This window comes from Oncorhynchus masou, chromosome 15 (genome assembly GCF_036934945.1).
Source record: "Oncorhynchus masou masou isolate Uvic2021 chromosome 15, UVic_Omas_1.1, whole genome shotgun sequence".
NCBI lineage: Eukaryota > Metazoa > Chordata > Actinopteri > Salmoniformes > Salmonidae > Oncorhynchus > Oncorhynchus masou.
In genome coordinates this window covers 13,729,620-13,756,099 of record NC_088226.1, presented here as the reverse complement: position 1 = coordinate 13,756,099, position 26,480 = coordinate 13,729,620, and the positions used below count along the sequence as shown (strand labels likewise).

The 26,480-nt window shown below is 44.9% G+C and overlaps 1 pseudogene; it reads right to left on the bottom strand.

The window, feature by feature from the left end:
* Positions 1–2,845: 2,845 nt before the first annotated feature.
* Positions 2,846–26,480, bottom strand: part of LOC135555682 (protein tweety homolog 3-like) — a 75,634-nt pseudogene continuing 51,999 nt past the window's right edge.

Below are 26,480 nucleotides of genomic sequence, written 5' to 3'. Positions count from 1 at the left end.
CACCGACTCAGAAAGGCTGTGCCTGTAACTCATGATTATTGAATTATTTGATCTCCTGGGAAATTAATTCCTGTTGGCACAAGCTGTAATTGAATTATCCATCAACAGACTTATAGTGACAATGATAATGTACTCAAACACTTTCCATGACATTGAATCATTTGAATTATCTGAAAACATCCACTTATTTCAAGACATGAAAGGCTGTCCCGCCTATTCCTCACTCATATACCATCGCTGCCCTCGGCCCAAAGTACTTTCCGACACTTAAAGAAACATACACTGAGTATATAAAACATTAGGAACGTTTCCTCTGTCCATGACATAGACTGACCAGGTGAATCCAAGTGTAAACTACAATCACTTATTGATGTCATTTGTTAAATCCACTTCAATCAGTGTAGATGAAGGGGAGGAGACAGGTTAAAGAAGGATTGTGCCATTCAGAGAGTGAAATTTCAAGACAAAAGATTTAAGTGCCTTAGAATGGGGAATGGTAGTAGGTGCCAGGCGCATCAGCTTGTGTCAAGAACTGCAACGCTGCTGGGTTTTTACAACACTCAACATGTGTATTTCCCGTGTGTGTCATGAATGGTCCACCAACCGAAGGACATCCAGCAAACTTGACACAACTGTGGGAAGCATTGCAGTCAAAATGGGCCAGCATCCAAGGGAGAAATGCTAACTCCATTATACTTGGGGAACAAGGATGAGCTCATGAAGTCAGTACTTTATGCCCTGGGGTTTAACTCTTCCCACTCCAGTGTTCTACAGTGATAACATTGGCACCTGCAGGGCTGTTGAGTGACGCTTGGGCTCCACACCCTCTGCGTTAACATCATAACAGTAATAGCAGAGATCATCAGTATTTCAAACCATGCTACTCTCAGATATGCAAATATCACCGTCAGCTCTTACACCCCAGGTTGTGTCGCGTAAAAGACATGCTGGATGTTGGGGAGATGAAGACTGACCATCTTTACCAGCTGAACACTAGGTTGACACGCCTAGAATAATTTGACCCCCATTACAACACATTCTGAAATGTACACAAGGAAGGAGGCCTGTTCTTACTGTATAACACCAAAGAGATCTTCAGCAGAGATACGCAAGAAAGGTTCATTTGATAGTGGAGGCAACAAAACAGAACTTTTCCTTTACACATGTAGGGAAACAGTCCTAACTTAGGGACTCGAGCACACATTGAACTGAAGTCTGGTTTCTTGTGTAAGTGTCTTAGGGGTGTGCGAGACACAAGCTTTAGCATGGAATGCAAATCTGGATGCAAATGAATTCTCTGGACAGACAGCTCCTTCCCCAGGCCTCTCCCCCGGCAGACACTCAAGAGAGATATATGACTCCAAGCTACGAGTGTTGACTGAAGCTTGATTACTGCCATGTAAGCCTCATGAGATTTTCAGTTTAAATACAGTATATTACAGCTATTGCATAATGCTGTTTATTCATAACCTATACCAAATCCCACTAATACATCTGTGATCTAGGATTACTGTTATAGGTGTGCCACACTTCAAATGGGGCTCAGTTCAATCATTCCATATGTTCGGCCTAAGAGCCAACCAGCAACCAACCAGCAACAAGACAATCGTCACCACAGAAGAAGAACTGTTCTTTGTAGAGATATAGAAGTCTCCCTGCTTTCTAACACAATAGCTCGTTCTGTAAATGCCATTTCCAGCTATTGTTGCTTCTACAGGTGGAATGTGGCCACATTCACGGCAAGTGTGGCAAACTAATGTGAAAATGTACCTTGTTAAACCAGAGGTGGTGGAAAAACATTGGTTCAAGGCATTAGTTTTGCCCAGGAGGCAAGATGCCCCTCAAAGCCTAGGAATGAAAAGGGATACGGTTTAGATCAATGTTAAAAGTAGAGAGGAGAGGGAGGGGATTTGCTCGAGAAGTTAACTCTGCACCAATACCAATTATTGCTTTTGAAATGACTGGGTTTCCACACAGCCATGGAATAAAAGGTTAAGGAGTGGGTAACAGAGTAGCTCCAGCGATCCCTCGTTCCCCCCTCCTGGTGTGTGTGGGATGTGAGTAACACAGACACCCCCCCCCAGGATACAGCTGCCCCTCTCTTTTGAGTCCAGCCACAAAGGAGGGACAAGCAACACGCCCTGTCTCCTTGACTCCCAGGCCCTCCCATGACTCCAACTACAATGTGCCTGGTAGGATGTCCCTCCAGTCAAAGATGCCCAGAGACCTGCATTCACTGCTCTCTGCCTGGCTCAGTCCCACAGGACACTACTGTACATTGTGTTAAAAAAGGGTGGCTCAGAATACACTGAGACATCCTCTAGAATTAGACTTTTCTAATTCTAGCTAAAAGGGATGACAACTTAGAGAGGCATCTACACTAATAGTCTTCTTCCGCTGGTCTGTCACACAGCTGCTCTGAGTCCTAGAGAGATAGCTGGGGTTAGAATCCTCCAGAGGAGAGAGAGCTGTGGTAGTGTAGGAGCATCTGGCTGTGCGCCCAGGCCCGACTCAGGAAGTGTCTGTTGGGGGGTCCGAGGGCCCTGGCACCATCTCGCCCCGCTCCGCTATTCAGCCCTCCACCGCAATGCATTAGCAATGCATTCCTCCAATCCAACAATGGGGAGTAATTAAATTTCCTCAAGAGTAAGACTGTGAAATTTCATTAGCGCGCCCCTTCTCGCTGAATACATTTCCGGTGCATTTGTGAAAAACCTGGCTGCCTCTTCAGGAGAAACAAGACTATTTAAACACCGTTCTGCTTAGTTTCTTTACTTCTTAGTCAAACTAAAACTTTGAGAAGCAGGTAGATGTGATTGCTATATATTCAGACAAGAATATTGAATTAGAAAAGTTTTTTTGTTTAATTCAGCGAATATCGTAAGCATCATAAACCATTTACATGTAAGACCAAATAATATCATCTGATAGGCATTGTTGTCTCCATGCATACTTAATGTATATCCTAAAGGGTTACCAAAAAGTTCACATCTGGTGTGAGATACTAAATGGACCTTCCAAACTGATGACAGTGCAGTGAGTGGCCAGAAGAAACAGACAGCTGCTGAGTTTATCTCCTTCTCCAGCTGTTCACTTATCATCATCCTTCGATCCAGGAAGAAGTGTTGACCAGTTCTCTTTGTTCATACTATGTTGGAAGAACACATGACAAAACCAATTTGATTTAAAAGGATTTGTTGGACATTTGTCATGTTTGTGAAATTCATGTATCATAAAGGCTGAGTTCCTAACATTTCATTTGGTTGTAAAATGGGATGAACAAAATACTAGGATTAAAGTACTTTGGCTTATGATCTTTCAGGAGGGACCATTCACTCATCCATCCCCGTTCCCATCCCTCCAACCCCCCTTAGAGTAGACAGGACGCCAGTCTTGGAGAGACAGCAGCTGCCTGACGTTCTGCCCTACAGGAAGGAGACAATGCTGGACGTCTGTCCTGTTTGTGACACTGGCCTCTCGCCTGTCGTCGGCCCAGTGAGGTTACACAGACAACACAGCCTTTCTCCTCCAGTCCTATAGCCTTTCAATCTGCACACTATAGAGAACAATAGCACATCCCAGAAATACATTTGAGCTATATTACTGCCTGAAACAAAGCCTGATCTTTTGAATATCAAAATACTTGTACAACCATCACCTCAGGGTACTATAGCACAGATATATTTACTGACACTGTGTAGTTCTGCTGCTACCTAGTGCTACTAGTCACAATGTCAGCCAAGTGGAGCAAACAATCTCTTATCTTTGTTCACCATTGATAGGCGTCCACTGTAAAATAATGTAGGCTATGTGCAGCTAAGTTAAAAATCAAACTCTCGTATAAATCATGCATTTCTGTCCATTTGAAAACAGTTACGATCAACATTGTCTATTCCTTACTACATGTAAAGATAAGTCAGGGTTCAACAGTTAAGGTTGGTTTAATTTCAAAACACTGAGTTCAAGCTCAATAAAACCACAGGTTTAACATGTACAATATTTTAGTAATTGCTTTAAAATAATATAAAAACAAATGAGTAAATCTAAAGGGAAATGTTATCAAAACAAAGCAATGAAAGACTAATTATATCGTATTCACATAAAAGAAACAAACATTTTCTGCTTGCTACACATCGTAATATATGCAATGAACACTAAAAAGAATCAATGGTAAATTACTTTTTTTTGTATGAAGCAAAAAGAGATTTCATCACAATGACAAAGGAAATGTCAACTTCACAAGCTCATTTAGCAAATCTGTTTTAAAGGGATATTGTCAATTAAGGCCCGTTATCTACTTCTCCAGAGTCAGGTAAACTCGTGGATACCATTTCTAAGTCTTTGCGTGCAGTTTGAAGGAAGTTGCTAACTAGCGTCAGCGCATTTGCTAGTAGATACCACACACTTCCACTCATTCAGCTATCGCTAGTTAGCATTGGCTCGCAAATCTACCTCATACTGGATGCAGAGACGGTGGTCTATTAGACCATCAGACGCTGGGGAAGTAGATAAAGAGCTTAATAGCCAAAATCCTGAAGTATCCCTTTAAAGTCTGTACATTGGTCGAGCATTACAATATTAACAAAGAGAATATGACTACTCTAAAACTGTAAAAATGCATCGTTACTATAATAAATGGTCTTTCACACAGATAATAAAAGAACAAGACATTTTCAGTTCAAAATGTAGGGCTCATTTTCCTAATTTGGTTGCTCAGGCAACCACAGTGCCGTGAACTGTACAAACAGGCCTACGTGAGACATTTAAAAAGATCCTAGTAAAGGTAAGGTGTTGTGTTTGGTTATTGGCACAGACTGAAGAAAGAACCACACCTCTCATATTGATTACAACGCAGAACGAAGGGGCGCCAAGAGAAGCGTCGGGAGCAACAACGTACAACAACATTTCACTCTACGTTTGAAGGGGCACCATGCTTTAGGAGTCCACAGAGAAGTAGGATGCTCTTGCTGAAAAGGTAAATGGTACAAATGAACCCGTGTCACTACAGCATTTCTTCAATTTACCCATTGTGAAACAACTCCTGCAGTTTCTTTTTTCCTCTCCAAAATAGATCTTTACGCCAAAACACATCTCCGTGACAATGAAATGCTGGCGCATTAAGGATGTCCAGTTCTCTTGGCTGTTGTAACATGCATAATTGTACACTAGAATACATGTATTCTACCCCTCTTTAGAAGAAATACATACTAATTCATGTACACAGCCACCAGACACTGGATGTAATGTGATATTACAGTCTGACTATATCCATAGGGTTCAGCAAAGGAGAACGTTGCGAGGCGGTCAGAGATCTGTTGGGAGGACAGGAGACTGGCAAGCAAACACACCGACCACTGTACGCAGACGAACACCAACACCAGCACAAGATACCTGGCTAACAGAAGAGCACTGCAAATGATCTTTTAAATGAGTCTTATAATGTTGTTTAGTCTCTCAGCAACCTGGAACCAGTCCTCATATCTGTCTGTTGAAAAGAAAGCTTGTGCTTCCGTTAGTTTCCTTTCCTCGTCTGAATAGTCTTCCGGTTTGGGAACAAAACCTTACTATAGAAGTGTGAACCTTTTATTAAGCATATTCTCAATTGACCAAACTCTTCAATGTAATGAGAATTACAGTTCTGATAACAGAGGTCTGTGGTATTGATGAGAGGACAGCGGGTCCCCCCGTTCACAGCTCCTCGTCTTCAGTGAGGTTCATCCGTCTTTTCAGTTCACATCATCCAAGAGCAGACGCTGGAATCGAAAATAAACTCGTTTTTCACAGCAAAACTCGCCCGTTCAAAATCCATGTAGCTTCAGTCATTTTCCAGGAATAGTGGCATACTGTATCACTTCAATGAAAAACCTCCCCGGGGGGGGGGCACAAACATGCAGGTAAGGACTAATGTAAGAGTTAAGAGATCCCAGTCTTTTCCAGTCATAGACCTACTACTATAAGACATGGTGAAATAAGATAACTGGTCCCGCTCACAGTCTGTTTGTACAGACAAATGCAAGAACAAGCTGATGGCTACGTAGATGAGTAATCAGTAGTCTCTCAGCTTGTTAGACAGTAGTAATGATATGTCAAGGTGATCTCGTCAGACACATGGATTGAGAGACCGGATAATACAACTGATGTTAATGCCCTTTCCTCGATCAGGCGTTCTACTGGTCGTGTTGCAAGTCCTCCAGATAACAGGATTACATGAGGAACTGAGATGTTTCACTATTATGAAGAACACTCACACGGAATGCTTGAGAAACACTGGCGTTTGTCTTTCAGACATATCATGGCCATAGTATTGTTGAGGTACATCCAACCTTTGGAGGAACCGTGCATGGATCCCAACTTGCCATGACAGAGGCCTAGTTCTGTAAAAGGGTGTGAGGGAACAGCAGTTTCTAGGCCTTTCCACAGCTCTCTGTGTAAGGTATTGCTCAACATCTCCTCCAGCAATGAGAGAGAGAGAGTACAGTACATAGCAACATATTGAACAAAATCACTATCAATAGTTATCAGTGCTAGATATTCCCATAACTGTCTCAGTCCTCACCAAAGCAATGGCAGTTTAGTTTCATTATCTAGTCATGTGTTCTCTCCTTCACAGCACCATAACTAGTGGTTTTTGCAGTGGTTAACACGGAGACCATTTGATTGTGGATATCTCCTTCATACAATATCAAATACAGGGAGACCCCAAAAGTGGCAGACAAATAAGACCAAAATATGCTGTTTGAGCAACATATCCTCACATAAGACATTATCACTCCATTCAAGATGATATTTGGTGGACTGAGCAGAGGAGGAGGAGAAAAAGGAGCAGAGATCATTCATGAAGAGCTGGAGGCCAGTTGCCTCATTAGTCTGTATTGTCCCTGGGCCACGAGGATGGCCCAGCACTGAGGCGAGGCGGTGGTAGCAGGGGAACAAGGGCCACCAACTCAGTCAGTCCACTAGCAGCCCATGAAGCAGATGACAGCGATCCCACGATGCTGGAAATAACCTCCCACTGGCCCTCACCCTGCACTGGCTAGCTGCTCTGCTGTGGCCCAGCTCAGACTGGCCATCTGGAAACATCATGAAAGGGCCTACGGAAAACATTGTAATGACAACAGAACTATTTACACGATGCGTCTGCCTTGCGCGTTCCTTTCTTTGCTCTGCCATCAAGCACACTTCAAAAGACATATTTGGCTCAGATGTTTGAAGTTGTTGCTGGGGGAGAGGGCTAGTAAGAGTGGAGAGGAAAGGAGATTGGGACTGTAGCCTGGATGAGGATGGCGATGATGTCACAGAGATGTTGAGGGGCATTGGAGAAGAAGTTCCAGAGGCGAGGTGGTTCCACACTGGCGTGTCTGTTGGTGGGTCACGCCCCCGGTGTTGTCTAGAGCTGTGCCGCTGGGTGATGTGGTGGGCGGTGTGGAGTGTGCTGTCGTGAGTGGTGTGCAGAGTCGTGTTCTTGGTGCTGTGGAGGAACGGGGGTGGAGGTACTGGGACCCGGTCCGCTGTTGGCCAGGTACTTGGCCCTCATGCTGGAGGTGTACTGTTGAGAGAAAGAGAAAAGTAAGGCTTAACAAAACAGTATGGGATGACCTGTGTATTCACAGATAAAACATTTTCATCCAATAAAGAACTGTAAGAAATGGAAAAGTCATGAAAGGGCCTCCGGAAAACATTGTAATGAAGACCGTAGTCTTTACATGTTGCCTCTGCCTCAGGGGTGTATATTTGATATTTTCTATGTTTGAAAGTGCAAGGTCTTTGCCATGACATAAAAAAAGCATGACTAATGTAACAAGCTGAGAACAACAGGTCACCTTAACAAATCAATAGAGAGGGTTTGGTTTTGAGGGCTGGAGAATGAACAAGCGCCACACATCACAACACCAACAGAGAAAACATTCAGGGTCAACCATTCTGACGCTGCAAAACAAATGCAGCACTTGTGTCAAAAAAGAAACAGGACCATTCATTTTAAATTGAGTAACTGTGCAGAGTCCATGTGGGATACAGCACTGGGGTTTTGCATTGGGGGAATGTCACCCTGGGAGTCATTTGGACAGCCTATTGTGAACACAGAGGATCAGCAGTATGTTCACAATATCTCAGATTCGGCTCTGAACGGTGTGTGTGAGATCAGAAATGTAACTGCCTGGTGCATAAAATCAAGCTTCATTCTGCATTTTGGTTGGAAATGGAAAGAATTAACTGCATGCTCAGTCTGTGATGTAAACCTGAAATATTGATCATTTTGTCCCTTAACTGCTTTACCTGTATACCATTTGGAATTCTACCACAGAGATAGAGACTATCTGCAGTATCTACCAATAGTATCTACCTACAGTATCTACCTACGGTATCTACCTACGGTATCTACCTACCGTACCTACCTACCGTACCTACCTACCGTACCTACCTACAGTACCTACCTTATAGTACCTACCTTATAGTACCTACCTTATAGTACCTACCTTATAGTATCTACCTTATAGTATCTACCTTATAGTATCTACCTTATAGTATCTACCTTATAGTATCTACCTTATAGTATCTACCTTATAGTATCTACCTTATAGTATCTACCTTATAGTATCTACCTTATAGTATCTACCTTATAGTATCTACCTTATAGTATCTATAGTATCTACTTATAGTATATATTTATAGTATCTGCCTGCATTATCTACTTGCGGTATCAGCTTCCGGTATCCGCCTGCGGTATCCGCGTGCGCCTGCGGTATCCGCGTCCGCCTGCGGTATCCGCGTCCGCCTGCGGTATCTGCGTCCGCCTGCGGTATCTGCGTCCGCCTGCGGTATCTGCTTGCGGTATCTATTGTATCCATCTATCTACTGTATCCATCTATCGTATCTACAGACCGTATCCATTGCATCTACAATATCAACAATATATATCCATCCATCCATTTATCCAGTGTATATATAGTATGTATCTACATGGGGAAAGTAAGGGCTTATCATACTGTACTTAGAGATAATAAACCACACTAGAATTGGGTTGTCACATCGGTGTAGATTACGATGCATTTATTGCAAAGGAAGGAGCAGACACAAAACTAGGTGCACTTGCAGTACATACTCTGTGAAAGGATGTGACAGGTTTACAGAACATACAGGACTTATTCCACTTGCCTATAGCTCCTAAATAATATACATGCCATTTCGTTTTTATCCAAAGTGACTTGCAGTCATGTGTGCACCCAGGATTCAGCGTTGCCAGCGCCGCCATGCTCGGCCACCTGGATAGAACCAGACGTTATATCCTGCACACGGTTGTACTGAAAAGTGGCAAGTGGCCTTGCTAGATCAACGTGACTTTCAATGGGAGTCTCTTAGACTTAGAGGTAAAGTGAAGTGGAGATCATCCCACTCCACACTCAGGAGCCATTTGACCCTTTATTGTGTACATCTATGAGCTCTGAAGGCCAGGAGAGAGATGGAGACATAGGTGGAACAACCTGACAGTAGCAGAAAGTCAAGACTTCCAAAATGAACCAGTACAAGTCCTGGACCAGGGGAATCTCCTGGCAACAAACTGGATAAAGTTGTTCTCTTCTACAGTAATTAACTTGTTCATTTTTCAAAACCGTCAAACCCTAAAAAAAGTCCACACAGATGTCATTCACAGTGTCCACTCCTTTCCAGACCCTCCCTGGTTCCGGTGGAAAGGGGAATGCAACAGTCTGAAGGGCTCGGCAGACTGCAACGCAGTTACGCGAATGTCCTTTTCTGTTGGATGTCGGCTTAAATGTTCATGAAAGAAAGGCCACGATGAGCCTGAAGACAGGACAAGAACGTGACCCACCTAAAACAGCTGCAGTGCTGGGGGATAGGAAGGCATGCTGCCCAAGGCCACAGTCAGGGGACACGCGTTAGGTGAGGGGTCACACTAGCAAGACACGGGAGGGCAGTGGGGTGGCAGGTAACTCTGGTTACAGCGTGGGTGGTTGGGGTGGGAGACTTGGTTTGGGGGGGGAACACAGGCCAGTAAGTGAAGGTGGGGGGGGGGCATTGTCTGTACCTGTTAGCATAGCGGAGGAGGTTACCAAAACGATCTCTCACTCGCCGAGGGCTTTAACTGCCAGCTGTTGCGGCTGTAACTGTCCATGTCGGCAGTCAAATACAACTGTGTGGGTTTGCAGGAAAGAAAACAACAGCGACAAGACAGTATAGAGAAGATACACAGCGCAGAGTCTAGGCCCAAGCAGACACACGGACACCAAGGAGGGGCTCAGCCTCCAGGACAGGAGGGCGACTGGCCAGGGAGGACCAGGGACCACTGACGGAGGGATTCAGGTTGACTTACAACACACAACCTGTGAAGACTGGGAGCTAGGATCGTCATGTTGACTCAAGCCCTTACTGTGAGCAAAACTCACTTGAATATGTCAAAATAAGAGGCAAAAACAATGCACTTACTACACTGAGACATAATTTCCAAAGCCAGGCCCCGTTGGCAGACTGTTTACTTTAAAACAAGATCTCATCGGAAGATCTTTCATTATCATCATCATCATCATCATCATTATCGTGTCCTACACAACGGCTGCCAAATGACCCAGTCAGTGGAGGTGTTCTGCCAATCAGTGTATAACGTAGACATTGGGACACTTACCGAGGGAGGAGGGGACTCCCTCTCTATCAGTGGGGTGTTCTCACACCGCGGGTTCTGGAAGGCATTGGCATTCTGGGTCCTGTGTAACAGAACAAACACACACTCCAAGGTTAAACACAGGCGGATGGAACTACAGCTGCAGAACCTGCGCGCACACACACACACACAAACAGGTGCAAACACGTACATGACTATCTGACCCTCAAAATATACTTTCCATGCCACAGAAGCACGTACACCCACATATACAAATAGTTCATGATACCATTTAAACCCCTACAGGCACCACATACACAGAGCCCCACAGTACATCCCAGGCTGTACTGTGCTGTACAATCCACCAAAACCAGAAGTACCAACAAATCCCCTCCCCCAGCCCCCATCCTAAGAGGTCCATTCATAAGGCTGTTGTCCTTGGGTTTCAAAGGGCCACAGCTGGAGAGCAACAGCTGCATCGCTCGTGGCCGCCAGAATGTGACCCTCTATGGGAGAGCAGAGCACCGCTCCTCTCGTTCTCTGTGCGAGCACAGCCCTGGGTCACATGGTATCTCACATTCCTCAATCTTCACCACCACAGCCTGCTTTGAACCTTTCAACACTGAGAAAGTGGAGGGGAAGTGCACCCGCTGTTCCCCAGTGATTCTCTTTGAGACGAGTGTTCCACGGGACTGGTGTTACTGTACTCACATGTACTCTGTGACGGGGGCGTTGCTGACGGTGTGGGCTGCAGCAGGGATGCTGGTCTCGCTGCCGTAGCTGCTGCCACAGCTGTACAGGCTGGGCATGTGGACGCGGTACAGGTTGTCATGGTTCTGCAGTCTGCCTCCGTGGGCCATGGACTCCTCCTCGCTGTCCGCCTCGTTCCTATAGAGACAGAGAAAGAGAGAGAGAGAGATACTGCTGAGTCACAGGTCCACCAGGACACATACGACCAGGGTTGGAGTCAATTCCGTTTTAATTCAGGAAGAAAACAGAAATTACAATTCGACTTCCACACTTTCTCATAGAAAATCATTGAGGAAAAGGCAACAGAAAACATGTCATACCCTAAGAAGGATGCAGCGCCCCCTGCTTGGACCAAATTAGATATTACATGTGACTAACACATCAGTTAATTACTATAGCTCCTGCCTTGGGCAAATCAGTGTCATTTTGTAAATGTCGGATCTCTATAGAAAGACGCACCATTTACACAAGTTTAGTCAAAATCGGGCCCACGTTGTCTGAGGTATTGCGTGTGACAAACGTACAAGGACACATCCACAGTCCCATTCTAAATTTCATTATGGGGGACAAAAATTGGAATGACAGTTATTTCCAAAGTGAAATGGAATTGACTACAACCCTGCAGAGTGACAAACGGCCACAAGAGGGAGCCCCTCTCCCACTGACGGGGAGAGCAGCAGCACAAAAACAAGCACATTCACAGTCACGTTTTGCATTCATCCACGGCCACGTTTCTATTCAATTTCTTCACTGCCCAAGGGGAGAAGAAAGAAGTCTTCTCTTTGAAAAAGGGAAAGCAGCAAATCCCCACTGAGCGTAAGGAATAAAACCACGCTCCACTAAGATAAAAATGTATTCAGTTTCCACACAAATATTACAGATTGATCTGCTATAATACAGATTGGTTCACTTCGCCATTTCTGTTCAAACATGAGCTGTGATCATGACTACCGCAAGGGCACCACTGAAAGCCCACATTGTCACATTTTCAAAAAAATGAAAGACATTTCCCCCTGTAGCACAACAGTCAAGATATAAAACATGGACAACAAAAGAAGACAAAAACAGCCCTTGTGGCGCTGTAGTGAATAGCGCTGATGATGATGACATGGTCATGGTGACTTGTCCCCCTCTAGTGTTCAACACGCCACCCACAGCGTTCTCCTCCACACAGCTAATTAATGACATCATCCCATTCAGGGCAGCACGCATTCACCCATACAGAACATTACGAAGACAGAGTATGTACTGGGGGGGGGGGGGGGGGGGGTGTAACTAATTTCCAACATTGCCGTGTTCATATATAAAACATATCAATGGGATGGCTTATGGCATTAAAAGCAGTAAAGCTTAATGTTGGGTTATTAAGAACTACATGCATCATTACAACAATGAGCTATTACTCAAACAACTATATGTCATTTAGAAGACCCATTCCTATAAAAAAATAAAAAAAACTTTGCTGTGTAACAGGAACAGCGAGCTGAGATAAAACTGCAGAACATAACATATCCTCCAGTATCCTCAGAACTCTGCTAATTACATAGTGGAGTTAAACTGGAGGCGTGGCTTGGGACAGCTAACTCTCATCTCTCTTACAAGGCTTTATGATTCATCCTGTCCATCTGCTGCTGATGGGGGCACCCAGCGGAGGGAAATCAGTTGGATTTCATGAAGTACAACGTCAACCTCCAAAATTACACCACTCCATGCAATGGTTGCAATAGATTTAGGCAAAGCATTGCACGATTAGGGAGAGGGGGATAACAGGAAGTGATATTTGGGGAAGCAGCTGGGCCCTCCTGGCCAGGTCCCATGGAACACGCTGCCAGTGTTCTACACACTAGCAACGGAAGACTAAAATCAGCTAACACAGGGGTTTAGTCAGGGGTTTAGAAATGCTTCAGGAAAAAAAAGATTAAATTCTATAATAGTATTGTCTCGGTCTGTCTACAGGCAAATCATTATCATTTGAGTCATTTCCGTGTAATGTAAAATGGGCCTCCGAGGCTACAGTCCACGATTCAGGCAAAAGCTCTATTAACTAATGTATGAGTTCTATTGGAAGCAATTCTAAACGGTTTCTCAAACCCTGAAATACCTAAAACATTGTTAATTTTCTGAACCATTTTGCTCATAGACATGGAGCACTAACATAGAAACAGAAATAGCATTGAGGTCCAATTGGACGGACTGTATGTGGTACTGGAGGATAGTAGTGGAGTGAACATACGAAGGAGAAGAACACCAGGAGAAGGCCCTCCAGGGTTCTGGAACACAACACAGACCCTGTTATACCCTTGTTGTTCCAGGTGTCCTGAACACAACACAGGTAGGTCCTGGAACACAACACAGTTAATAACACAACTTGTTATACCCTGGAGTCCTGAACATGAGAGCCTGTTGACCCTGGACATAGTCCTGGAACACAACACAGAGACAAGACACACCAGGTTATACCCTGGACATAGTCCTGGAACACAACACAGGTTATACCCTGGACATAGTCCTGGAACACAACCTGTTATACCCTGGACATAGTCCTGGAACACAACACAACCCTGTTATACCCTGGACATAGTCCTGGAACACAACACAGTTAATAACACAACCCTGTTATACCCTGGACATAGTCCTGGAACACAACACAGTTAATAACACAACCCTGTTATACCCTGGACATAGTCCTGGAACACAACACAACCCTGTTATACCCTGGACATAGTCCTGGAACACAACACAGTTAACAACACAACCCTGTTATACCCTGGACATAGTCCTGGAACACAACCCTGTTATACCCTGGACATAGTCCTGGAACACAACACAGTTAATAACACAACCCTGTTATACCCTGGACATAGTCCTGGAACACAACACAGTTAACAACACAACCCTGTTATACCCTGGACATAGTCCTGGAACACAACACAGTTAATAACACAACCCTGTTATACCTGGACATGTTGGAACACAACACAGTTACCCTACCCTGGACAGTTAATACCCTGTTATACCCTGGACATAGTCCTGGAACACAACACAGTTAATAACACAACCCTGTTATACCCTGGACATAGTCCTGGAACACAACACAGTTAATGAGTTAACAACACAACCCTGTTATACCCTGGACATAGTCCTGGAACACAACACAGATCATTACAGTTAACAACCCTGTTATACCCTGGACATAGCCCTGGAACACAACACAGTTCCTGTTATACCCTGGACATAGTCCTGGAACACAACACAGTTAATAACACAACCCTGTTATACCCTGGACATAGTCCTGGAACACAACACAGTTAATAACACAACCCTGTTATACCCTGGACATAGTCCTGGAACACAACACAGTTAATGACATTAGATCATTAGTAGGATCCATATGATGACAGGACATTGTGCAAGAGCAAATGTGAAGTTTTGCAATGCCTGGACACAATACCACTAACATGGTCACAGATCTGTCTGCACATAGTATACTCCACTGTCTGGTAGGGCGTTACTTAGGTGCCAATACGATATGTATTGGGAACCTCACAATTGTAATCTGTACTGCGATTCGATACTGTGACTTTATTGCGAGGCGATCATTCAAAAACATTGCTGCTGCAGAGGGACAAGACAGCCACGAGAAAACAAGTTATCAGTCATGGAAATAGAAGTGCTGAAAACAAATGGGCTTCCTATTTAAAGCTATGAAGGACAAACAGTGGAGTTTTGGTGCAGGTACAGACAACTAGCGCACAGATAATACTGCGATACTGTCAAAGTTTTGACAGTATCTTTTCAAAAATAATACCCCGATATGCAACTGCATGGATCTTTCCTCCCATCACTACTGTCTGGTTCGTTGCCATGTCATATACATGTATCTATGACAACTAGTGCACAGGATAGAGGTCATAGAAATACAACTAACCTACCAAACAGATGCTACATTTTGCCTGTCTGCTACACAGGGTTACTGTACACAGCACCCTATCTGACACACATGCTGGGGGGGAGGTTAGACATGACTATTTAATGATACATGGCGTGGAGGAGTGAAAGCAGGCCAAGACAGTGCTTTTCCAGCGCCTTGCTTCAGAGCCAAGCAAATTACAGTCATTATCGAGAGGAAGTAGCTCGACGACATGCGCAATACCCGGGAGTGCTATTCAACATGACCAAAGCAGATACCCGGGAGTGCTATTCAACATACCCGGGAGTGCTATTCAACATGACCAAAGCAGATACCCGGGAGTGCTATTCAACATGACCAAAGCAGATGACCAAAGCAGATACCCGGGAGTGCTATTCAACATGACCAAAGCAGATAGTGCTATTCCATGACCAAAGCAGACCCGGGAGTGCTATTCAACATGACCAAAGCAGATACCCGAGTGGGAGTGCTATTCAACATGACCAAAGCAGATACATGACCAAAGCAGGAGTGCTATTCAACATGACCAAAGCAGATACCCAGTGCTATTCAACATGACCAAAGCAGGAGTGCTATTCAACATGACCAAAGCAGAAAGCAGAGTGCTATTCAACATGACCAAAGCAGATACCCGGTGAGTGCATGATTCAACATGACCAAAGCAGATACAACCCAAAGCAGAGTGCTATTCAACATGACCAAAGCAGATACCCGGGAGTGCTATTCAACATGACCAAAGCAGATACCGGGAGTGCTATTCAACATGACCAAAGCAGAGAGTGCTATTCAACATGACCAAAGCAGATACCCGGGAGTGCTATTCAACATGACCAAAGCAGATACCCGGGAGTGCTATTCAACATGACCAAAGCAGATACCCGGGAGTGCTATTCAACATGACCAAAGCAGATACCCGGAGTGCTATTCAACATGACCAAAGCAGATACCCGAGTGCTATTCAACATGACCAAAGCAGATACCCGGGAGTGCTATTCAACATGACCAAAGCAGATACCCGGGAGTGCTATTCAACATGACCAAAGCAGAGTAAGTTGGGAATAATATTGTCCAGCTTTTAAAGAAAACATTTCATGACGACCGCTTCTGCTTCCTGCATTTGCACTGAGAGATGTCTTGGTTGTTCCCTCTAGGTACAGCATGTTTCCATGTGATGTAGTGGCAGGCGCGTTAACCCATCCTCCTCTGGGTCACACTCAGCACAATGTTTAGAAAACAATATACGATGAAGAACAAACACCCCTCTCTGTAGAAGAACAAACCATGTCAGCTCTATTCACGTCATGACATTCTATCTGCTACTGAAAGTGGCCTTGGTTTCGGCTGAATGTGAGCTCCTGGGCTACTGCTTGATTGGCTCAGGTTCTCCTGCCCTCCGCTGTGAGGGCTGTGAGTGGTGGGGATGAGAGTGGGAGTGACAGTAGGAACAGTGAGACCCAGGCAGGGTTCTGACAGTGTGACAGTGGGCACCGGCCACATAGGGGTTAACAGAGGAGGATGTGAAGAGCAGTCAGGTAGGGCTGCTACTACAGATTAGAGAGATATGCAGCCCAGCCCAGGGTGGCGGATGCACTGCAAGCAGAGAGGAGCAGGTCTGAATACAGGGTTGAACCAAGAGCAGTGGAGCAGAGTTGCGCTCGGCTAAGCGGAGCACAGACGCACGTGCACAGGAGTGTGAACTGTGAACATGGCCCTCTCCATCACACAGGCAGAGGGAAAGCCAACTGCGGGTCACACAACGACTCACTGGACCGTTTAGACACAGCTTGCAAACATCTGCCAACATCATCGGACTGGACATGCACCAAATGTACCGTACATACTAACAACCACATCCCAGAGAGGGATACGTACACATGTAGACCGTGACCACGCAACACAGAGACCATACGACATCCCCTGTGGAGTAAGGATGTTAGCCATGGTCCCCCTGGTGTCCCAGGCAGGAAGGCAGCTCACCATGTGCAGGCTTCGGCAGTCCACCAGGGCAGTGAGCTGATGCAGGCCGATCTCTGTGGTGTTCAGCACCCCCTGGATCTGTTCTAGATTTCCCTGCAAGACACAAACACACAAACACTTTAAAAACAGGGCCAGGTCTACATTTAACACAGCAAATTAGGCCAGACCACTGTCTCAGTGAGTGAGCGTGTGTGTGTGTGTGTATGAGAGAGATACTGGCAGTACTTAATTTTTCGTGTCCTACTTAAACTAGTAAAGAAGGTTGGTATGACGTCAACAAAAAGTAGAGAGTAGGCGAAACTTTGAGAAAACCCAAACCAGAAGAGAGTCAGCAACCCTGACGCCTCGTGCAGACAGACTCCAGGATTTTAATGGTGCGAACCACATCCCATTGAAATGAAGGTACTTCCTCCCAAACCTCAAATTTAGGCTATACTGTCGTCTATCTGCACGAGGTATAATAACAAACCACGTCCGGATTCTCCTATGGGCTGTAACGGCCGGCAGAGAACAGCGTCTGTCCAGAGGTCTATTTTAAATGACTAATTGGGACATGAGGGCTGATGTGTGTTGATGGAGTTCTACATCTCTGGTAGCCCAAAAGAACGTGAAATGTTCCTGTGAACTCAGCATTTTCTCTCTCTTTTTTGTTGTTGTTGAATTTTTGGTGTCCAATTGTTGTAGTAGCTACTATCTTGTCTCATCGCTACAACTCCCGTACGGGCTCGGGAGAGACGAAGGTTGAAAGTCATGCGTCCTCCGATACACAACCCAACCTAGCCGCACTTCTTCTTAACACAGCGCGCATCCAACCCGGAAGCCAGCCGCACCAATGTGTCGGAGGAAACACCGTGCACCTGGCAACCTTGGCTAGCGCGCACTGCGCCCGGCCCGCCACAGGAGTCTCTGGTGCGCGATGAGGCAAGGGCATCCCTACCGACCAAGCCCTCCCTAACCCGGACGACGCTAGGCCAATTGTGCGTCGCCCCATGGACCTCCCGGTCGCGGCCGGTTACGACAGAGCCTGGGCGCCAACCCAGAGTCTCTGATGGCACAGCTGGCGCTGCAGTACAGCGCCCTTAACCACCCGGGAGGCCCCAGCATTTTCTCTCTTCACTGTCCCACTGAAGTATGCTCTGTGCACACAGTGGAAAGAGTAGCGCTGGACAATACAACACAGGGCTGTACAGAGGAGGCCAGTGAAAGTAACAGGAGCATAACGCAAAGGTGACGTAGCAGCAGACTTTTGTGGCCAGGTGCACTCGTCTCCTCTCTCTCTGCCTCTTGGTCCACTGGTTCCATTCAGTGGACCGTGCAACCCGTAGAATTGCTACAATAGTACAGCCGGTGTGTCCAGACCAGGGTGAAGGCAGGGTGTGTTTAGCATCAGTACTCTGGCAGGTGGCATTCACAGCAGGAAGTAAAGTGACAGATGTCAGGAGGCTCACCTTAGTTTGGGGGTACTCTCTGGTGGCCGAGCGGAGCAGCTCAGACACGTCGTCCTGCATCTCCACTAAGGCTTTGTGGCTCCCGGACAACTTCTACAACACAAGAGGGGAAACATGACCGCCTGTATCAGACATGGCACTGAGTACTGCGCTACTTGTTCAATGTCTTCGTGACAAACCTCCTGACCCTAACACAGAATATATATATATATATATATATATATTTTAAACCATGCTAGCGAACTCTAGTCCTTTCTGATGGTCAAATGTGTCCCTTTACACTCAACCCAATGTCGGCACATTGACACCTGGTACCTGTGAGATATATTACATATAGATTAACAGATGTTGCTGTGATAGCTAGCCTGGGCTTGTGCTGCACTGAGAAGAGGGAAAAAAAAAAAATACTACAGTCCATTAAAAGCAAGTCACAGATAGGGTGTTATGGTAGGGTTTTCAAATCACATTAATACACTGGCAATGGCCTTAGTGGCCGTTTCACAGTTCTACATTTACACCTCCGGGGAAAAGCTGACATTTGGCCTAAAAGATGAAAGGCACAGGGAGTGTGCACTCTGTTCTGTCTTACCCAGCAAGACCACTCCTCTCTAGGTGGACTGGTCACAATATGCTTTTTGTGACCCAAAAACAGTCTTGCAGCCTTGACCCGTATTCTTTGAACAAAAAGCTTTTCTGGGAGATATGTTTTGTCAGTAAACATCGACTGTACATCAATGTTTTGCGACACCTTAATTAGTCAATTAAAAGCTACAAAGTCTAAGTGAAAAGATGATATTTTCCCTCTGAAGTAGCTGTGGTTGACTAGTCTTACTCCTCTTCATAAGACTCAGGTTTTCATGCCAGCAGGCAGAACGTGTTCTAACGACGTCATTTCCACCAACTTCACCCGCTGGGTTAAAGCTGCTGCTTTTGAGGCCTATATCAAAGCGCTTTGCTAAAGTATGACGGCCAGTAAAAGTCTGTTTGAAGTAGCCTACCTGTTGGAATGGGTTGGTTTGGCCCACATTGCATGTCATGTAGTACTGCAAAATGTCTGTGGAAAAACACACACAACAGGCCTGGATCAGATGATGTGAGCAGGTTCGCAGACAACCTCAGTCTAGTTAGTTCTAGTAGTGTCACTGTACTACTAGAAGGTGAATTGCATTACTACATTCTCACAGAGGACATCATGTTTTCTCCAACCATTTCCCCTGTGAAAGCAGGTCCTCTCATTCACCACCATGGTGACTTACTGGATGGTATTTCTATTCCCTGACCTTGATATCCCATAGCCTTTATATGCCACTGCCTGAAGCAGTGCCCAGCCTACTGAATGTCAGCTGGGAACTCCATAACCTACAGTGATGTGGTATCATCTCAGGCCAGCTTCCCCAGAGACAGACAGACTAAGGATATTTTTGGGGTTGCTTTTCTGAAGAGGGTGAATAATGATCTTTGGGAGGGCCTGCAGAGTAATCAATGGCTGCCGATTAGCTGGGGGCTTGTGAGGAGGGGAGACTGGGGTTTCGTCTCTAATTGGCACCCTACCTTACACCCTGGTCAATAGTAGTGCGTTATATAGGGAATAGGGTGCCATTTGGGACAAAGCCTGGGTCGATGGGGACAGTTCAGAGCTCCGTAAACAATGCTAATGGGTTAGCTAGCAGCACAGTCAGGCACACTGTACCAGTAGGATTAACAGTATCCTGCTTTAGGGAACTCAATCTGGGACGGTGTGAGAAGGAGACATGTATTCTCACCCACACTGTGTGGGCCACACACTCATGCAATTTAATAAATAATGATATTTGGGAGTTCGTGACTCAAACATAGCGCAGGTTTGATTCAGAGTGGCTCTACTTCTAGTCCCCAGTATTAATCATAGAGAATATCACCAGCACCACCAACATAACACATGGTATCCTATTTCTGATGTGACACTGGTCTGTGACGTTCACTGATTACCCCACAGTCAAATGGGTTCCGGATATACCACACCGCACCCACGCACAGACACACGCACAGACACACTGAGTGGTAGAGAGAAGAGCAAGTCTCCTCTGGTTATGGATGGGCCAGTTCACATCTGCTGTAGCTCCTCTAAACTGAGCTCCCTCCCTGTGAGTCTCATAAACAGTGGAATTATGGCACTGACAAGGGAAATTAACTGCTCATTCAATGATATCCTTGGATGGCCATATACAACAGGCTGAATAGAAGACCTCTCATTTACTGCTTGTAATAGTGTTTAAAGCAGCCAGTCAGAGACGACAGACTCATAACTTTTATCTTTGTGGAAGATTCAATCATTCGGTTCAGGATTTTACTACCACAATGGCAGAGTGATGTACAAGAGAAACAATGGCCGAAACATTAAGCAGAAAGCGGGAGAATAGAACGTTTTTTCTGTTGGGGCTAGGAGAGGGCAGTAAAGATAGACATATTACAGCCAGAGAGGAACAACAGATAAGATGAAGAATGGAACCAGAGCTGTTGAAATGATTCCCAGAGACCTCAGTGCTGCAGAGTGAGGTACAGTGGGGAGAACAAGTATTTGATAACCTGCAAAATCGGCAGTGTTTCCTTCTGACAAAGCATGTAGAGGTCTGTAATTGTTATCATAGGTACACTTCAACTGTGAGAGACGGAATCTAAAACAAAAATCCAGAAAATCACATTGTATGATTTTTAAGTAATTCATTTGCATTTTATTGCATGACATAAGTATTTGATCACCTACCAACCAGTAAGAATTCCAGCTCTCACAGACCTGTTAGTTTTTATTAATCATTAATTCATTTATTTAATTAATTCATTAAACCTGTTAGTTTTTCTTTAAGAAGCCCTCCTGTTCTCCATTACCTGTATTAACTGCACCTGTTTGAACTCGTTACCTGTATAAAAGCCACCTGTCCACACACTCAATCAAACAGACTCCAACCTCTCCACAATGGCCAAGACCAGAGAGCTGTGTAAGGACATCAGGGATAAAATTGTAGACCTGCACAAGGCTGGGATGGGCTACAGGACAATAGGCAAGCAGCTTGGTGAGAAGGCAACAACTGTTCAAAATGACGATCAATCACCCTCGGTCTGGGGCACCATAAAAGATCTCACCTCATGGGGCATCAGTGATCATAAGGAAGGTGATGGATCAGCCCAGAACTACACGGCAGGACCTGGTAAATAACCTGAAGAGAGCTTGGGACCACAGTCTCAAAGAAAACCATTAGTAACACACTATGCCGTCATGGATTAAAATCCTGCAGCGCACGCAATGTCCCCCTGCTCAAGCCAGCGCATGTCCAGGCCCGTCTGAAGTTTGCCAATGACCATCTGGATGATCCAGAGGAGGAACGGGAGAAGGTCATGTGGTCTGATGAGACAAAAATAGAGCTTTTTGGTCTAAACTCCACTCGCCGTGTTTGGAGGAAGGAGGAGGATGAGGACAACCCCAAGATGTGGGGATGCTTTTCTGCAAAGGGGACAGGACGATTGCACCGTATTGAGGGGAGGATGGATGGGGCCATGTATCGCAAGATCTTGGCCAACAACCTCCTTCCCTCAGTAAGAGCATTGAAGATGGGTAGTGGCTGGGTCTTCCAGCATGACAACGACCCGAAACACACAGCCAGAGCAACTAAGGAGTGGCTCCGTAAGAAGCATCTCAAGGTCCTGGAGTGGCCTAGCCAGTCTCTAGACCTGAACCCAATAGAAAATCTTTGGAGGGAGCTGAAAGTCCGTATTGCCCAGCGACAGCCCCGAAACCTGAAGGATCTGGAGAAGGTCTGTATGGAGGAGTGGGCCAAAATCCCTGCTGCAGTGTGTGCAGACCTGGTCAAGAACTATGGGAAACGTATGATCACTGTAATTGCAAACAAAGGTTTCTGTACCAAATATTAAGTTCTGCTTTTCTGATGTATCAAATACTTATGTCATGCAATAAAATGAAAATTAAAAATCATACAATGTGATTTCATGGATTTTTGTTTTAGATTCCGTCTCTCACAGTTGAAGTGTACCTATGATAAAAAATTACAGACCTCTACATGCTTTGTAAGTAGGAAAACCTGCAAAATCTGCAGTGTATCAAATACTTGTTCTCCCCACTGTATAGCCTGTAGCATTCGTTTACCAGGGCAAAATAAACACGAAATCGTGTGCAGCAATAAAACCAACGGCTTGTCCAGGGCGGCCACTTCTCCTGATGCCGAGTGACAGGTATGAAATAAGGATAGAACAGAATAAAGGTAATGAAAAGGGTGACCTTTTCAAAGACTGCCTTTTGCAGATTGAGAACAACAACCTTAGGGGTGGAAGGCAAGATCATTCTTAGGGGTCACAAACATGTACCGGACACCATGTTGAAGAGAAAGAGACTTTCGCAGAGTCATAACACCAATAGCGTACCAATTTAAAATCAAGTCTTGCAATGCCACAATTGTTCAGCTCGCTTTGAAGTCTAAAACCACCTTACATTCGTTTGCAATAATTTCCAGTTCTGCTTTTAAACACACAGGCATGTTAACGCGCAGGAAAAACAGAACACAGTAACACCCCTGAATGCCCGAGTCCAGGCTCAAGGCAGTGGGTGAAGATACTGTACTGAACAGAGATGAGGTGATGCACATGCAGTTGAAGTCGGAAGTTTACATAAACTGAGTTTAAATGTATTTGGTGTATGACAATTCCTGACATTTAATCCTAGTAAAAAATTCCCTGTTTTAGGTCAGTTAGGATCACCACTTTATTTTAAGAATGTGAAATGTCAGAATAATAGGAGAGAGAATGATTTATTTCAGCTTTTATTTCTTTCATCACATTCCCAGTGGGTCAGATGTTTACATACACTCAATAGGTATTTGGTAGCATTGCCTTTAAATTGTTTAACTTGGGTCAAACTTTTCAGGTAGCCTTCCACAAGCTTCCCACAATAAGTTGGGTGAATTTTGGCCCATTCCTCCTGACGGAGCTGGTGTAACTGAGTCAGGTTTTGTGACGGCCACTCTAATAGCTTGACTCGGTTGTCCTTAAGCCATTTTGAAAGTATGCTTGGGGTCATTGTCCATTTGGAAGACCCATTTGCAACCAAGCTTTAACATCCTGACTGATGTCTTGAGATATGATGGCTTCAATATATCCACATAATTTTCCTCCTTCATGATGCCATCTATTTTGTGAAGTGCACCAGACCCTCCTGTAGCAAAGCACCCCCACAACATGATGCTGCCACCCCCTGTGCTTCACGGTTGAGATGGTGTTCTTCGGCTTGCAAGCCTCCCCCTTCTTCAGTCAAACATAACGAGGGTCATTATGGCCAAACAGTTCTATTTTTGTTTCATCAGACCAGAGGACATTTCTCCAAAAAGTACGATCTCTGTCCCCATGTGCAGTTGCAAACCATAGTCTGGCTTTTTCATGGCGGTTTTGGAGCAGTGGCTTCTTCCTTGCTGAGCGGCCTTTTAAGGTTATGTCGATATAGGACTCGTTTTTACTGTGGATATAGATATACTTTTGTACCCGTTTCCTCCAGTATCTTCACAAGGTCCTTTGCTGTTGTTCTGGGATTGATTTGCACTTTTCGCTCCAAAGTACATTCATGTCTAGGAGACAGAACGCATCTCCTTCCTGAGCAGTATGACGGCTGTGTGGTCCCATGGTGTTTAGACTTGCATAATATTGTTTGTACAGATGAACGTGGTACCTTCAGGCGTTTGGAAATTACTCCCAAGGAAGAACCAGACTTGTGGAGGTCTACAATTTGTTTTCTGAGGTCTTGGCTGATTTCTCTGGATTTCCCATGATGTCAAGCAAAGAGGCACTGAGCTTGAAGGCAGGCCTTGAAGTACATCCACAGGTACACCTCCAATTGACTCAAATGATGTCAATTAGCCTATCAGAAGCTTCTAAAGCCATGACATCCTTTTCTGCAATTTTCCAAGCTGTTTAAAGGCACAGTCAACTTACTGTATGCAAACATCTGACCCACTGGAATTGTGATACAGTGAACTATAAGTGAAATAATCTGTCTGTAAACAATTGTTGGAAAAATGACTTGTCATGCACAAAGTAGATGTCGTAACCGACTTGCCAAAACTATATTTTGTTAACAAGAAATTTGTGGAGTGGTTGAAAATCGAGTTTTAATGACTCCCGACCTAAGTGTATGTAAACTTCCGACTTCAATTGTAGGTCTTAACAACAGTTCCACTAGCCAGGATCTTCAGTTAATGTAGGCTTTCCGTACCGGAGCGCCTCCTCCTCTAGTATTCCTAAGGAGAGTAGACAGAGAGGCATTCACAATGACAGGGTAGAGAGCTCTATTCTCTCCAGCAATGACTTGACAATGGAGAGGGAAAGCTGGAGTGGGGATGTAGAAAAAGGATGTCACTAAATGGGCACTATTGATGGGGGAAAAATATTGCTAAATCGATACAGTTACATAGTGTTATTTTTGACGATATATCGTATCGTTTTGACAATATTGCAATAATAGTATTTTTTACTTCATAGCTTATTTTGTGAAATATGGAGCCAATTTGTTTTCAGCACTTTTATTTCCATGACTGATCAAAACTTGTTGTTTTATCGTGGCTCCCTTGTTTGAATCGGAAGGCACCTAAGTATCGTGATTATATCGTCCCTGGCAATTCCCAGCCCTACTGGTGACTGTGTCAAATGATGCAGTACTTTCAACTGTAGTAGGAACAAACACACACCCACCCACCCACCCACTCTGCCTGCATGCTTCACCATAACATCTCTCCTCACCCCCCTCCTCCACTGGTCTTATCTCAGTCACACACACACACACACACACACACACTACTTCACACACCCCTGGCTCCATCTCTCTCCTCATCACGGGACCAGTTTGGCCAATTACGCCACAGGTCGCATTAGACACTTAAAATGCAGCGCAGCCCGTCAACCCTGGCTTGTCTGCCCGGCCACAGATGCTCTGGGGGTAATTTATTGAATCCTATTACAGGTTTGAGGAGGTAGCTCATGCACCCCAGCCCAGGTCCATAAATCTGAAAGCAATACATTCACCGCAGGTTTATCTCTCTCCCCAGGGTGGGATGAGGGATTGATTGAGCATCAAAGTGATTGGGCTTGTCTGGCAAATATTAAAGTGCTTTTGGCATTTGTGTCGTTGCTCTGTCATTATTTCTGCATCATATCCCAGCGTGCATGCTACTGAAGAGAATGAATCCAATCATTTGTCAGAGCTATCAAAAACATCCTCCAGATGAGTACCCGACGACAAAAGAAACACTAATTTTATCAAATAAACAAACAGACTGTGTTAAAGCCACACTTTTCATTGGTGTTATGCATTTCCCCCTACAACGATTTTCTACAACTGTTGTAGTGTTCTGTCAAGTTGAAGAGAGAACGCAATTCATAGTCAGCAGACAGTTCTCCTCCAAAACAAACAGGATATGAAAGCTTACGTGACTGAGAAATCGAACAAAAACCTGCCTTTCGGCATTCTTGCACAAAACAACTTAAAAGTAGAGTTAGATGTGAATCTCAGAGAGCAGTGTCTGGATTTCACTTTATGATCGATCTCTCAATAAACATGACAAATCTAAGACCCTGACGATTCCTCTTAATGAATCTTCACCTTTATTGAGCACTCCATACTGTTCGGTCATTTGGGTGACGAACATGTCTGGAGCAACGCAGAAGTCACTGGAGGTCTGCAGAGAGAGAGTAAAACACAGTCACACGCTGGGAAAAAACAAACAGTCAG